Source organism: Macrobrachium nipponense, chromosome 22 (genome assembly GCF_015104395.2).
Source record: "Macrobrachium nipponense isolate FS-2020 chromosome 22, ASM1510439v2, whole genome shotgun sequence".
Taxonomy (NCBI): domain Eukaryota; kingdom Metazoa; phylum Arthropoda; class Malacostraca; order Decapoda; family Palaemonidae; genus Macrobrachium; species Macrobrachium nipponense.
The window spans coordinates 5,413,926-5,429,170 of record NC_087213.1 but is presented as its reverse complement, the minus strand read 5'-3'; the positions used below and the strand labels follow the sequence as shown (position 1 = coordinate 5,429,170).

Below are 15,245 nucleotides of genomic sequence, written 5' to 3'. Positions count from 1 at the left end.
TTTTTGTGCTAAAAATATTAAAAAAACCATGTATGAAAATTTGTAGTGGGTTTTTGAGTTTTAACTAACAAAATAGGCTGTTTTTAGCGGTTTTATAGGGTTCCAAACATTCGCGGGTTCTAACTATTCATGGGGGGGTCTGGTATGCATCCCCCGCAAATATGGTAGGACCACTGTAGCGGAATATTCACTACTTTGTGGATTTTAGCTATTCTGGGGGAGGGATGGTTGTAGTACACATCCTCTGTGAATCCGGTGGGTCCACTGTATTTTCTCTTCTTTCCTTATTTTTTTCTTTTGCATTTTTGTGAACTGGAGTTGACAAGGCACTTTGATTACAGAAGTACGTATATGTCTTGATAGCATACTTATAACTAAAACTAAAAATTGCAGAGAATGAATGCAGAGCTTAAGAAAATTTTAAAGACTGATTTGTTCCGATACGTAATACAAACCCTCGGTCCTTTAACAATAGGAAGGTAACTAGCGGCAGCTGGGACGGTCGTAAGCTTCGAACGAAGGGAGAACGGTAGTTAACTGCTTGTCCGATCGTGCGCGCGCCCGCGCGCCGAGAGGTGAAGATCACTTTTGCTTTCGGCCGCGGGTGTGAAGGACGTGTTCGTCATCGCTCTCTGCCGCTTCATCGTCGTAGCTTTGTTTATATTGTGTTTTCTACTAATGGTTTGGTTTGAATCCTTGAAAATGAAACTGTAAGTACACTGTTTTCATTTTTCATTACTTAATTATGAATCAACATGGAGCTATCGCCGTAGAGACGGCGATTTCCGCTCTTTTCATGAATTGAACCCTTGAATTATGTCTCGGTGCCGAGGGCGGGCGCACTCGCGCCGAGTCATGTATTTTGGGCGAAAAGTGTGTAATTGAAAGATGTAAGTACTCTTTTTCATTATATTTTTGCCCTGTGCGTTCGTTGCCGAGAGCTTGATTGCGCTCGGCAAGAGCCTCTTATTTTGTATGAATAGAATGCAATGCAAAGTGGATTCCGCAATGCAGTTTTCTTTTCATTTTCATTTTATTTATTAATTGCATCAAATTTAATTTTGGATCAATTTCCGCTCTTACCCGGGAATTAATCTTTACGATTTATTGCTGTGAAAGTGAAAATAGCAAGTGCAGTATTGTTCATTTTCATATATATTTATGATAGCATCATATTTTTATGGATCAAGTTTCCGCTCTTACCGGAATTGATTTTTCCCTCTTTAAGTTCTATGAAGTGAATCGCAAGTGCAGTATTCTGTTTCATTTTCATATTACTTTTCACTGCTGTGCGGGGGTAGGGGAAGCGAAGGTCTGCCAGGAAGTCGTCGGAAAGCTCTCCCGCGACTCCCTTGGTATCCGATTCTTCGTCTTCTTTCCTGCCCCCCCGCTCAGCTTCCTCGTATTTGTTTTTGCGGTCTTCCTTCCGTTTCGGGGTGGGGGCATGTCTCCCCCCCCCCGTGCGTGAGGGAACCCCTCTTACTAATCTGTCTATGCTACCGCAGGTGCTACAGCCGTGGGAGACGACCTTGGACAGGTATGGACCACTGCGGCTGCAGGGCGTGCCTAGCATCCACGATCTGCTGCAGAGTCTAGCGAGGTCTGGGGCGGTGACCTTGGAGTGGTCTCCACTACAACCTTCACGGCCGCTATGCTGCTTCCCCCCGCTGGTCTACACTCCCCATGCTGTGTCGGTGACGCCGTCTGCCGCTTCTAGGGCCGGTCGCCGCCGTACCGAGGAGGGGTATGCCGCCGCCGCCTGTGTTTTCTTCGTGTTGCCTGCCCCAGACTTCCGCTGTTCCAGCAGCTCGCCCCTGGACCGGCCGCCAGTACCACGCTGGCTGCCGATGATTCTACGAGGCGATGGCTGGGCCTGCCGTACCTGTCGCTGATGTGGTTCCCGCTACTGGCTTGGCTGTCCCTTCTGTGTTTACCGCTGCCGCTGTTCCTGCCGCTCCTGAGCTGGTTGCTGTTCCTGTCGCTCCTGGTTCCTGCGCCTGTCCATGCTGGTCCTGCCCATGGTGTGTCGTTCCCCAGTCCCAGGTCCTTCCGGACAGGTGCAGTCGGGCCGTGTTGCTTCGGCAATAGGCCCGACTCCGGCCTGGATGAGGACCTGACGACTGTCCTGCGTGAGCTGACGAAGAAGAGGAAGGTGTCATCTTCGTCTGTTGCTGCCTCTTCCCCTTCGACTTCTAAGGCCCATAAGCCGAAGAAGAAGAAGGCTGCCTCCCCCCCCTAAGAAGTCTCCTTCGGGAACTTCTAAGGGCCCGTCCCACCTCGGTGGGACGGGGGGTCCTTCTGCTGGTCCTCCTGCTCCTTCGGGAGCGGGGCCCGTCTCCCCTTCCGTAAGGAAGAGATAGACGGGGACCAGAGGAGTATCGGTTAGCTCTGGTACTTCCTCGCCTGGTGCTAGCGGCGATGCCGCTACGCCAGGTTCCGGCTCGGTCTCTCGTTCGCGGGAGATCCCGAGTGTACGCTCTCCCTCGGGAGACCGTGCAGCCAAAGTTTTCGGCGCCAGAGTTCGCTCGGCGCCAAGACCACGGCACGGAGCAGAAGGCTGGCGAGAACCGCTCAGGTGGGACTCTCGCCAGGCCAGCGGCCGCTCTCGCAGCGACCAGCTGGTCAACCGGGTTTTGTTATTCCCCCTAAGAAGACTCCTTCGGGAACTTCGAAGGGCTCGTCACATTCCGGTGTGACGGGGGGGTTCTTCTGCTGGTCCTCCTGTTCCTTCGGGAACGGGGCCCGTCTCCCCATTCTGAGAAGAAGAAGAAGACGGGGACCAAGGGTGTGCTGGCTACCGCTGGTACACCCTCGCCTGGTCTTGGCAGCTCTGCTGCTAAGCCAGGTACCGGCTCGGTTTCTCGTCCGCGAGAAGTTCCGAGTGTAAACGATCTCCTTCGGGTGACCGTGCAGCCAAGTTAAGACGCCTGAGTTCGCTCAGCGTCATGACCGAGGCACGGAGCAGAAGACTGTCGAGAGCCGCTCAGTGACTCTCGCCAGGCCAGCGGCCGCTCTCGCAGCGACCAGCCGGTACCTCGGGTGACGTGACGGTCTCTGACCGGCCACGGGTTGAGGCTGGGAAGAGGTCCCCCAGGTCCCCTCGACCGACGGTACCAGCCTCGGCTGGTACCAGCGGTTTGACGTGCCGCGAGGACGCTCACCGGTCTCACGCGAAAGCGAGCTCTGCAGGTCACCTGACCGCCGCTCCCACAGGGACCGGCGGATACGGTGACCAGCAGCAGCTCGTCTGACGCACGGGACCGGGGTCTACGTGCTCAGTCGAGCCGCTCGCCACAGGTGAGCGGCACGGCCAGGCCTGCAGATCGATCCCCACGCGGGTTGGTGATCGGCTGCAGCCCCCCACGTACGCTGGTCCTGCCAGCGAGCGGGGGGGGAGCGTCAGGTCTGTCTCTCCACTACCTTCAACTTCCTCGGGCTACACCGGAAGAGCGAGGTAGCTAGGAGTGATCGTGAGAGGTGCGCCGCTCACGATCCCGTCACGACGCCGCACTGCCACGTATGGTCTTAGGACCACCAGGACGTACGCGCAAGTGATTGGAGGCGACCGTCAGGGGGAGAGGGGGTAGCGTCAGTTCTGTCTCTCCGATACCTTCAACTTCCTCGCATACGCCAGGAAGAGCTAGTATATAGGAGTGATCGTGAGAGATGCGCCGCTCACGATCCCGTCACGACGCCGCACGTGCCAGGTTGGTCTTAGGACCAACCAGGACGTACGCGCAAGTGAGGAGGCAACCGTCAGGGATCTGTTGCTGGTCCTTCTTCTGAAAGGAGGAGGGTCCTGGGAGCTGCTCTTGTTGGAGGACTGGACGGTCCTACTCCTCAAGACGCTGTAACTTCCGAGATTCAGAGTAACTTTACCCAGGTTATTGCACTGATTCGTCAGCACAACGACCGGGGGGAAGGATCGCCGCTCCCACCAGCAGAGCCCATGTCTCTGCTCGAGTCGTTTTGGGGGCCCGAGAGGGAACCCAAACCGACGGTGGGTATGCCGCGATCGAGCTTACCGATTCTGTCTTGAACCAGTCTCTCTCGTCTCCGGACAAGAAGGCTCTCTCAGTTCTGGCCGGTCGATCAAGCTACTTCCACCTCCTCTACTGCGACAGCGGCGTTTCTACGTGTCTTCGGACACCGTATTTAAATACTCCTTCGGTCCTCCTGAGAGGTTTCGACCTCGACGAGGACTGGAATGAGTCGGAGGACGGTATCGGCTCTCTCCTGTCAGGTGTTGATCAGCCCCACCCAGACGACGTTCACAGTGGCGGCAGACCCTTACCTACAGTGAGAGTTCGTACCCTCCTCGGGGGAAAAACGTTTTCTCCTGACGATACGTTTTCCCAGACTCTGAGAGGCCATCGCCGCCAAGGCGATGGCTGCTCCTACTCTTCTCCAACTGCTAGTTCCACTGGGGAAGGCGAGCGAGTATCCAATTCCTCCCCCATTCCCTCTCTCCTTACGGCTACGAGGGAAAGGGGAAGGATCCTACAGAGATTTCTCTGTAGGATCCCACGTTGGGGACTGCGCTACCAGGGGGGACCTTCGGGTCCTACCTGACGTAAGCCCCGGTCGTTGAGGAGGGATCCTGCCCCATTCTCGATTTCTACGGGAATCGAGAGGACCACCAGCCGATATCGTTTGACGAATTCGGTGGGGGTTTCGCAGACTGCTTAGAATTCTACGGAATTTCTAGCGCATTCAGAGTGTTTAGAGTTTCTTACGATCTCCAAACACTTAGGCGAGACCACGGTCCAAAGTGAGCGAGACGAGAATCCCCGATATGTTACACGATAATCGGGAACCTCGCCTATGCTCGAATTCCTGGAATTTCTAGCATTAGGAAGAAGACTGCTGCTGAAAGAAGACTATCTCACAGTAGGCGACCAACCTGGAATAGAGAAGAACGGACGGGAATATCCAGTTTGGCTGGAACTATCGTCTTAGTATTCTGTCACCATTGAAGCTTTCCTTCGAGGAAGACTTCTCCTTCACTCTCTTTAATAGAGAACGAAGGTGGTCGATCTCCAATCCTTATTTTGTTTTCTTGAAGGAAAGAATTTAGGATGGAGATCGTTGTTCAGAATCCTACAAATATACTACGTATATTAACCTCGCGACATGATTCTGCTAAGCAGTTGAATGGTCCGAGGGGTAGGCGCATATCCTGGTTATTCTACGGATTGCGACTTAGACGAAAAGTATTCTAATTGAACTGCAACCCGGGTTGCCTGCAACCTCCCAGGAGTTTCCAGTTTCAATTTTATATACTTATGGTGTTGTCACAACAACACCATTTTAGCTTTTATATTTACCGAAATTCGTTTCGCTTAAATATAATTGCTCGAGCATATCTTTTTATGCTCGTGGTTCTAGCCGAACGCATTCCTTCGTGGAAAGGATTACTTGGCAACTCAGGATGACGAGTCAGCGACAGCTACTGCGTATTGAATTGCCCGAGGCATTTCAGTATCAGCTGCCGCTTTGAGATAGACGGTTGTTTATGTCTTTCTCACCTGCTTTGATTGAATAACAACCGTATCTCTGCCCAACAATCACGGACTTAAGTCTCTGATTAACGGGGATTCTCGCATACATGAATGACCATCTACTGCTGAGAAACGCTAGTATTCATCGTCTTCGGTATTGCGAGAATTTTAAACAGAGATAATCTATTCGACTCTCATCTTTCTGTTTACCGCACGGTAACAGAATTCTGTAATAGTCTCTTGCTGCATCGTATCCCGATAATGCGAATGATTTTTGCGGAATCTGAGTTTGTCCTCAAAATATCTTGTATTTCGGAGGTGTACAATTGTTCATTGTTCACCCCGGATTAGCAGATGTATTGAAAGACATCGCCTACTCCCACACCTGCCAGCTCTACTTCCAAACGTTCAGCCCATGAGAAGCAGTTCTTCAAGCGGCTCTCCCTGTGTTTCATTACTGAAGAACGCCCCGCTTTCATTGCACAACGGACAGCAATGAAATGGCGGTTAGCGTTTTCAGTCATGTGTAAGCACAGGTTTAGAATCTTGAGATTCCTTCTCTCGATTCAGCTGGAAGACGTAGGTTGCATTCATTGCCTACCTTCGTCTTCAACGTCACATAGTGTTGTTTCTCCTTAAGCTGAGATTCAACATCTATGAGATTTTCTTGCCATCAGGGACCTCGGTCTTTTGAAGGCAATTGACTTTCGCCTTTTGAGCTTATGCATTAAGAGAATCATCGCCGCGCCGTCCGCATCGGTGACTAACAAATATTTTATTTGTTGGTCTCTCAGCATAACTCTTTAAGGGCGAAGGTCACGTGACTTACCCGGATGCTTGGACAACTTGCCTCTACTGATTCCGAACCAGTCAGTCGGCAGCTGTCAGAGCATCCGAGTCAGTTACGAACTATGCTGCGGACTTAGTTCGGTTGTTCCAGAGCAATCATTACTTCGTCTAATAGCTTGTCAGTATGAGTACTGTACATAACCAAAGTCGAGAAGAGGGATAGGTCATACGACTATTCCCTTCTTTTCGTCTTAGGTAACTGCATGACTTCTCTTGAGAAGTCAAGCACAAAGGGATGGGGATTTGTGACGCTCGATTTCGTACCGATCTTCGTAGCGAAGACTCAGAACCCTTCGGTAACTGACGATTGGTTCGAGTCCTTCACAATACCCTCCCTAATGGACGTCACCGCCTCCGATACGAAGGCTATGCTGCTTTGTCCTGTGAAGGTGCGACGGAGCTGTCTGAAGAAACTCGACACCCAGGATGAGTGTGGACGCCTCTTCATCATTCTCTCGCGTTCCGCAAGAACTTCTCCGTGGCTCAGGTAATGAAGGCAGGCGCCTGGTCCAACCGGACCGCATGCACCTCCTTCTACCTTCAGATATTGCCCACAGTTCCTTGGATCTTTTCCTTGGGAACCGTGGTGGTTGCTCAACACGTTGTGTAGTTAATTAACCCAGACCCTCGCAGGCTGAACAGCATCGAGTCCTGGTGTGACCGTAAGAATGGATGAGGAATGAGATGTGACTGGCTCCTCTTCCATTTTTTCTTCCCTCTACCTTTGGGTAGAGGGACCACGGTCGTCACCCTGCTTGGTAAGACGAGAGCAGGTGAGCTACTCAATAGAGCACCATCCTATCCCTTTTCAGTAGGATAGGAGTAAATATCCACCACTTCCTCCAACAAGGGGGAGGAAGTGGATGCCAAATTGAGACAAACCCATCATTTTATGATTGTCTCTTGCAAACAGGAACAAGTTCTTGCTTGCTGGTACGAAGAGATACGCTTGCCTCTCTCTTAGTACTTGGCCCAGAGGTCTGACCATTGATCCTGCGGTGCACACCCCGATCAATCGGACAGAGGTTTGGATCCCTCCCTTGCTCTTACGACCAGGGAGGCACTCCAGGGTTGGACGAACACCAGTCTGTTCACCAAAAAGACTCAGATTCCTCCCACCAAGAAGTGAGTCTTCCTATTGTTAAAGGACCGAGGGTTTGTATTACGTATCGGAACAAATGACAATTTGTCGAAAATTGCTTTTTATCCTACTATACAAACCTGAGGTCCTTTACATATAGTCCCACCTCATGCCACCCCTCACTCTGCAACTTTTTTGCATGGCCTAAAGCAAAAGTGATTCTTCACCCTCTCCGTGCGCGCGGGCGCGCGCACGATCGGACAAGCAGTTTAACTACCGTTCTCCCCTTGTTCGAAGCTTACGACCGTCCAGCTGCCGCTAGTTACCTTCCTATTGTTAAAGGACCTCAGTTTGTATAGTTAGGAAAAATGCAATTTTCGACAAATTGTCATTTCAGTGGGTTTTTTTATTGTAACTTATAATTTTACATGGCACACATACTTCTGAATGATGTATGAACTACAAATCAATCATTCTTTTTTCCAGTTTTAGAATATTTTTGTTTTAAATCAATTTTTTAGTCTTACATTGACTCTTGTACTCTCTTTTGCAGCCACAGCTATTTAGTTCTTATCCTCCTCCAAGGAACTACATTCCTGAAAAGCCTATACGTTCTATGCACAAAAGGCAGAATGAAGTGTGGAGGTTTCTCAGTGATACACGCCATGGTCTTCATGATATTGGATGGTTAAATCACTGTCGCAAAGCTGTGCGATCAGTTCTTGTCGCAGGGGAAGACCTCAAGGCAAGTAAGGTAGTGTGAAAACAGAATATGTATGTGTCTTTGAATGCTGAGTGATGTCTCTGAATGTGTGTGTAATGGCCAGTCTCATAAAATTTTTAGATAAATATTTTTCTTGATACTTGGTATTTCATTTTATACAGGAAGTGGATATGAAAATTGAAACTGATTAATTTAGTTTTGGAGTTTTCCATGTTTTCTTTGGGATTTATTCACACATGTCACACATGCTTTGATAAAATAGATAATGTAATTCGGTTATTCTTTCACACTATGTATTTCAGAAAAGTGTTTAATCCTTAATTCCATGAATTCTCCATTTTTCATTTTCAATATATGAATAGTTTTTTCTCTTCAAAATATTTGTTGATAAACCCAGACTATTCCAGAAAATTTGAGATTTAAAAAATTTTTCGGGTATCATAAATACTTAGAAAAGATGATATAAGAAATAATATAGAAAATTTAACGATTTACTTAGTAAAGCATGAATAGATCTATAATTGGTATGAAGTATCCATCACTTGAATAAATTCTTTGATAGGGAGGATGGGTCACTTAGATGCCAATCCTGGAGACATGGCATTTAATAATGTTTTATCTCCCTTAATTGTTTGTACACTATTTTCATATTTTCCTTATCATTCATTAAGTTTGTGAAAAACACAACTCATAAAAATCTGCTATCTGCTGAACAGAAGCTCTGAGTGGAGAGAAACCCTATTGATGACACCAATCACAGTAGACTGCCCATTTCCCCTGGTGAACTGCTGATGAAAATTTCCTGAGATAGCCAGACTTCTGGCCCGCAGCCTTTCAAGAAAAACCTCTTACTTGGAGGAGATACTTGATAGTCTCCAGCTGTGAAGAGACAGGGACTCTACTGATTTGTGAAACCTTTCCACATGAGGTTGGCAAAGGAGCTGTTGCCATGGGGGAATTTCTCTTGGAACTTTTGACATAAAGATTGGGAACCAATCCGCTTGAGGCCAAAGAGGTGCCACCAAGGTCATCCTGAGATTTCGAGAACTCATTAATTTGTTCAGAACTTGACGGATCAGGCAGAACGGAGGGAAGACGTACCTTGGGTTTGTCCCAAGGATGCTGCAAAGTGTCCTCTGCTAGAGCAAGGGGATCTGGGACCACTGGACAGTAAATCTCCAGCTTCCTGTTGAAGTGAGTGGCAAAGTGGTGTAGCATAGGCCTTCCCCAAATGTGAAAAAGCCTGTCTGCCACGTCCTGATGCAGAGACTACTCCGTGCCCAGGATTTGGTCCCGACCACTCACCTGGTTGGCCACCACATTCCTCTTGTCTGGAATGTACCTGGCGGCGAGCTCCATTGATTCGTCCATCACCCACTGGTGCATTTTGACTGTCAATGAATGGATTTGATGAGACACCAGGCCCCCCTGTTTGTTCACATAGGCAACCACTGTGGTGGTGTCTGACATCAGCATGATGGAATGACCCTCTACACTCTCCCGGAACTCCCACAGACATAGGAAGCAGCTTGTCCTCCACACTCCAAACACCCAAGGCAAGGAGATCTTCCAGATGAACACCCCAGCTGTCGATAGAGGCATCCGAAAACAGGAGTAAGTCTGGAGAGGGTGAATGCAGAGGCGGAGTACTCCCTCTGTGAGATTCTGGTTGACCAACCACCAATGAAGGTCTTTTCTCACCTGTTCTTACAGTGAAACTCTCTGTAGAGGGGAATCTCCTGCCAGGGACCAGAATTCCTTCAAACTCCAGTGTAGAGAGCGAAGGTGAAGGCGACCATGAGGGACCAGCTTCTCCAGAGAAGACAAAATCCCCAGAGGGATTGCCACTGGTGAGCTGGCTGTTCGGTCTGTGACAGGAATGAACATGCCACCAACCTGAACTTTCAACCTCTGGTCTGATGGGAAAATCCTCAACCCTGCTGTATCCATATCCATACCCAGATGGAGGGCCCTCTGGCTGGGAACCAGATTGGGCCAATTCAGGTTTACTAATATACCTAGATCCTGACAAAACTGGAGAAGGCGATCCCTGTCTTAAAGTAGTTTCTCCATGGAGCTTGCCAAGACCAGCCAGTCGTCAAGGTATCTCAACAGGGGAATCCCTTGAGCATGAGCCCACATCAAGACTGGGGCAAAGACCCTTGTGAACACTTGAGGGGCCATAGTCAATCTGAAGCAAAGGACCTTGAACTGGAAGACTTGCTCTCCCAGGCTGAAGTGAAGGAACTTCCTGTATGAAAAGTGGACTGGGACCTGAAATTAAGCATCCTTCAAGTATATTGACAGTAAGGAGTTGTCGTCTCTTATTGCTGCCAAAACTGTCTGGGACGTCTCCATCCTGAACCTTGTCTTCCATACAAAATGATTCAATGTGGAAAGATCTATCACTGGTCTCCAATTGCCTGTAGCCTTTGGAACCAGGAAAATCTGACTAAAACCCAGGTGAAGGACAATGCACTTCTTCCACCACATCCTTGTCCAGCATCTTCAACACTTCCTCCCGAAGAGCCAAGTACTTTGGAGAGCCCTGAGCATAAGTCAGATTGAGAAGGGGTCTGTCTGAGAGAGGGGGAGGGAAGTCAAAGGGTAGTAGATACCCCACCTGAAGGACAACTACTACCCACTTATCCTCTCCATGCAACTACCATTTGGCCTAATGACCCGCCAGGCATCCGCCTATCCGTGGCAAAGGGAAGGGAGAGGTGCCCACTCTATCAATGACCCCCTCTGCCCCTTCCTGTAGAGCTCCTCCCAGCCTTGTAGGGGTGAGATTGAAAGGGGTGCTGCTGCTGTCTTGACTTTGACGGAGAAGCAGACAGAGAGGCTCTCACAGTTGAATCTGGTCAACTTGACAGGAGGAGACCATCTGGTCCTGCCATTGCAGAGGGGGAGGAGGAGGACGAGAATGAGCTCCGATTTAAATGCTACCTGATGCACTAGCTTATCTTTGGTATCCACTCACCGCTAGTTGATCGGATCTTCTAAATGAGTTCTTGGGAATAGAAGCTGCGACTCAAGGTGATCCCTGTTTCGTAGTGCTAACAAGGACTCCGTATATACTGACCCTGCCACTTTTGACAAGGCTACGTCCCTCCTAGCCAGGAGGAGGTTGGTTGGCCCACAAAGTCGCACTAGGATGGCCCTGATACATAATGGTCTTAGCCCCAGATTGCAACTGCCTGACGAAGGAGGAAGAACTGACTGAACCTCCCTCAGCGCGATCCGATGCTATCCTGGCCACTGCAGTGGACCACAAGTCCAACTAGGACAGTCTGAAAAATTGTAGAAGCATCAGATTCCATAGCCTCTTGCTAAGAAAATTATGGCCCTTCAGATCTAGCTTGATCCAAGGTCAAACCAGGCTTAAGATGGATCACGTCCGAATTAAGGTGATGGGGCATCAGCTGAACCACATTGGTAGAATAATACTTCCTATGCCTCACAAGAGGAGGAGGAGGGAACTTCGAGGACCTATTGGAGCGCAGAGAGCCATTCCTTTCCAAAACCAAGACGTTAACACGCTGCAAGATAGACTGTGCATGCCCCGACGGGGGAAGATCAAACAAGGCCTTAGTATCTTGCCTTGGACCATAGCAAGGTCCCTATACCCATAGGGGTCATATAAGACTGAGTCTGCGTTCTACAACCAAGATTATTGAACTCACGAATGAGATCAATAACCGGTGAGAAAGAAGACAGAAACTCCTGGTTCTCTACCTCCTCTGGTTCTAGCAAAGGAGACTGGCAATGCAAAGAGAATGACGCTGAAGGGAAAGTCTTGAAGAAGACTGATCACTAAGGACCCAGCCTTTGGAAGGAGAACGAGAAACATGTCCATGGACCCGAGTCGCCTCACGTTCACAACCGTCAACCACAACACATTTGCAGGGAGAAGAGTCCTAAGAAGGTGCAGGAGACACTGTCGTAGAGGCACTTTCAACCTCTTAATCGGACCCTTATCATCTTTACAATGGACTGAAACAGGTACAGGAGATGGAGGTGATTGAGATGGAGGACTATCACTTCCATGGCCACGTACATGTACGTGTAAGGGAGAGACACATCCGTGTAGAGAAATTGGTGAAGCCCTCTCACTCGCAGAAAATGACGCCACAAAGTCTGGAATTCTGCAACGTTTGACTCAAGGGTGAGGAGGAGGAGAAAGAGAAGGAGATGAAGAAGCAGGAGGGAGACAGAGGAGGAGAAGGAGATGAAGAAGCAGAGGGAGATGGAGGTGGAGAAGGAGATGGAGAAGGAGAGGGAGGTGAAGCAGGAGAAACCTTACTCCTTCTACTACGTCTCTTGCTAGAAGGATGATTCAATTCTTCTACGGCGCTTCTTGCCAGAGAGAGCAGGATACCTCTCTCGTAAAACAGTCCAGCCTCTTGACCATAGCTTGAAACAGCATCTCCGATGGCTCAGTGAGAGGTTGTGATGACTTAGGTGAAGATGGAGATGATGTCCAACAACAGGAGGCAGAGAAGCCACCACAGCTGATGTCATAGGCTGAGAGGATGCTGGGAATGATGTTACAACATGTTGAATGGCAGCACTGGTTGATGGGCTTCATCTGGCGGAGTGGATAAAGGGTGACCTAGTAAGCATCGTGTGACCAAGGCATCCTGCTAGAAGGCAGTACACAAGAGCCAAAGTAGTGTAGGCCTTGAGGAGGGGGGACTGCCAAGGGGGCCGGAGAGGGGTGATGAGCAGCCAAGAAATGCGAGAGTAGGCCAGCCAATGAGGGGGCACCCTGTAGGCCTAGGAGACGCTCAAACAGAGGCCATCTTGTTTGATTCAGAATCTGAAATAAAGGAAGCAGAAAGCATAGCCTTCTCCCTCTCGGAAAGGAGATTACTGTGTATCCCGCAGGAGAGGAATCAATGGAAGAAAAGGAAGGAGACAGCAGTAAAAAACCAAAGCAGAGGGAACGCTTCTGGGAGAAGGGATGCTGAACCGTCCAAATGAGTAGGCAAAAAACCCTCCCAAGAAGGATAAGTAGGTACTCTATGATGCTTCCTCTTCTTGTAGAATGCCTTCCACTGCAACAGGCCAGGAACGACTTTCCAGGCAAGGATTAGTAATGGTACAAAAATTAGATTGGCACCTACTGCATGTAGTATGGGGATCTATAACGGTAGCAGCAAAAACCTGGAGCATGGAAATCCCTGAAAGCCTGGGCACATGCATTGATGAGGCCTAGGAAAATTGGAGGACTCCATGATAAACAGACAAGGCACACACACAAACACTCTGAAACAAAGAAATTACTGGCAAACAAGCAACTGGCTTTGAAGGAGAGCGCAAGTGAGAGTGCAAGTGACTACTCTCAAAGGCAGTCAAAGAAAGACTGATGTGTCACGAGGTTCTGTGCCTGGTTGGTAACCAGCTTCCACCTTGCATATGTATAAATTGCTAGATGCCACAGGTTCCTTGCTTTACAATCTTTGATTGTTTTTAACTAGTTTCCAGATGGCACAGCAAGATTACCTTATTGTTAAGACCGAAGGTTTGTTAGCCATGAAAAATACAAATAGATTAAAAAATTTGTCATATTTCCCTAGCTGGGCTTCCTCATGATACTGTGACAAATTCTGAAACATTTGTGATAGAACCAGCAACTTCTTCATTTTCTTAAACCCATTCTTGGTATGCATGGAAAAGATGCCACTCTTTTATATATTTTTCAAGTTTACAGTTAGTGAGATCCTTTTAAATGGGCTAACAACAAATGTTTGTCTGTCTTAGTTTTAAACCTAATGTTCTTTGGTAGGAACAAAGACCCTATATATTAAGCCTTAGTGACAGCCCAATAAGCTGTGCTTGAATAAGACCTTCTTATATCTTATATTGAATACCTGCAGTGTCAGTTTGCTCCATGTCATCCTTTCAAAACAGCCTGGAATAAACCTATCTGATGTGGTCATGGGGCCAGTAACCTTATTCCAACAATCTGTGCCTAAAAACTCTCATCAGACCTGAGGAATCTCATGCTAATGGCAGGGGGTCACAGTGAAGCCCGAGAAACTATCAGGGTGATTAGGTGATTAAAAACTGCCCTACAAGGTTTTACTAAAGGAGTTCAGCATTAAGCAAAAGCCCTTCAATTTCATGATTGTTACTGAGCAATCTTGTTTGTAGCTCTGTAGATAAGGTACAGTAAGAGAACTGCCTAGTCCAAAGCTGTGTATTGGTGCAGTTATATGTTTGCTTGGGTGATTCATACTTTGTGGTTTGTCTTTTATATGAATGTGAACCAACAGTACCTGGCATTGCCATTCATATTGTCTGTTGTTAATCCAACTCGCTCATGTTAGCATCTTTTGACAATTTCCAGCAGTTTAGGCAATAAGTTTGTCATTTTTAAATTTTCTGAAAATCTGTTGTGAAATTCACTTTCATATCCTAGTAAATGTTTTAGATTTTTTTTCTTACATTTTCTTTCAGTTGGTGAAATAGGATCCTTCACATGATGGTAGCTGACTATATGGGGTAATCATCTTCCAGTTATGGCCTGACTATTGCATATTTAAGGATTACATAACTAATCCTGACATAATTATACATATGTGCAAGGTTTTTATTTAACCATTACAACCCTTGTATCTTGCTTCTTGTCTTCCTTCCCCATGCTTGGCATAACTAACTTAACTACTGTGATTAACCTTTTTTTCTCTTGCACTCCTATAACCTCATAGTGTCATTAGTCTTTACCTTTTAGGGGAAGTCTACCAAGAGGAAGGTACCTTGAATCTTGAAAATTAAGTGTTGATTCTCTTTGCCTGTGTATGACTGTTTTTACCATTATTGTTATTGTCTACGTACATAATTTTTTTCAATCGTCAGAGCTAATCTTTTTCTCAGCATGATTGCCTTCAAAATAACAGCAACCCTTATTGTTATTGTGAGAATGCCATAACTAGGGGAAACCATTAGAGAGAATTACCATTTAAATCTAGTGCATAGATATTACTCCTAGATTTTTGGATTCTTTCCTGCTGTACATATCCCTGTAAAATATTAGAAACTTACTCATTTGACAGTATTTAGAAATATGATTCACTTGTGTTAG

At 47.7% G+C, this 15,245-nt stretch overlaps 1 pseudogene; it reads left to right on the top strand.

Annotated features, from left to right (window-relative positions):
* LOC135198455 (protein broad-minded-like) overlaps positions 1 to 15,245 on the top strand; it is an 82,472-nt pseudogene that overhangs the window by 48,796 nt on the left and 18,431 nt on the right.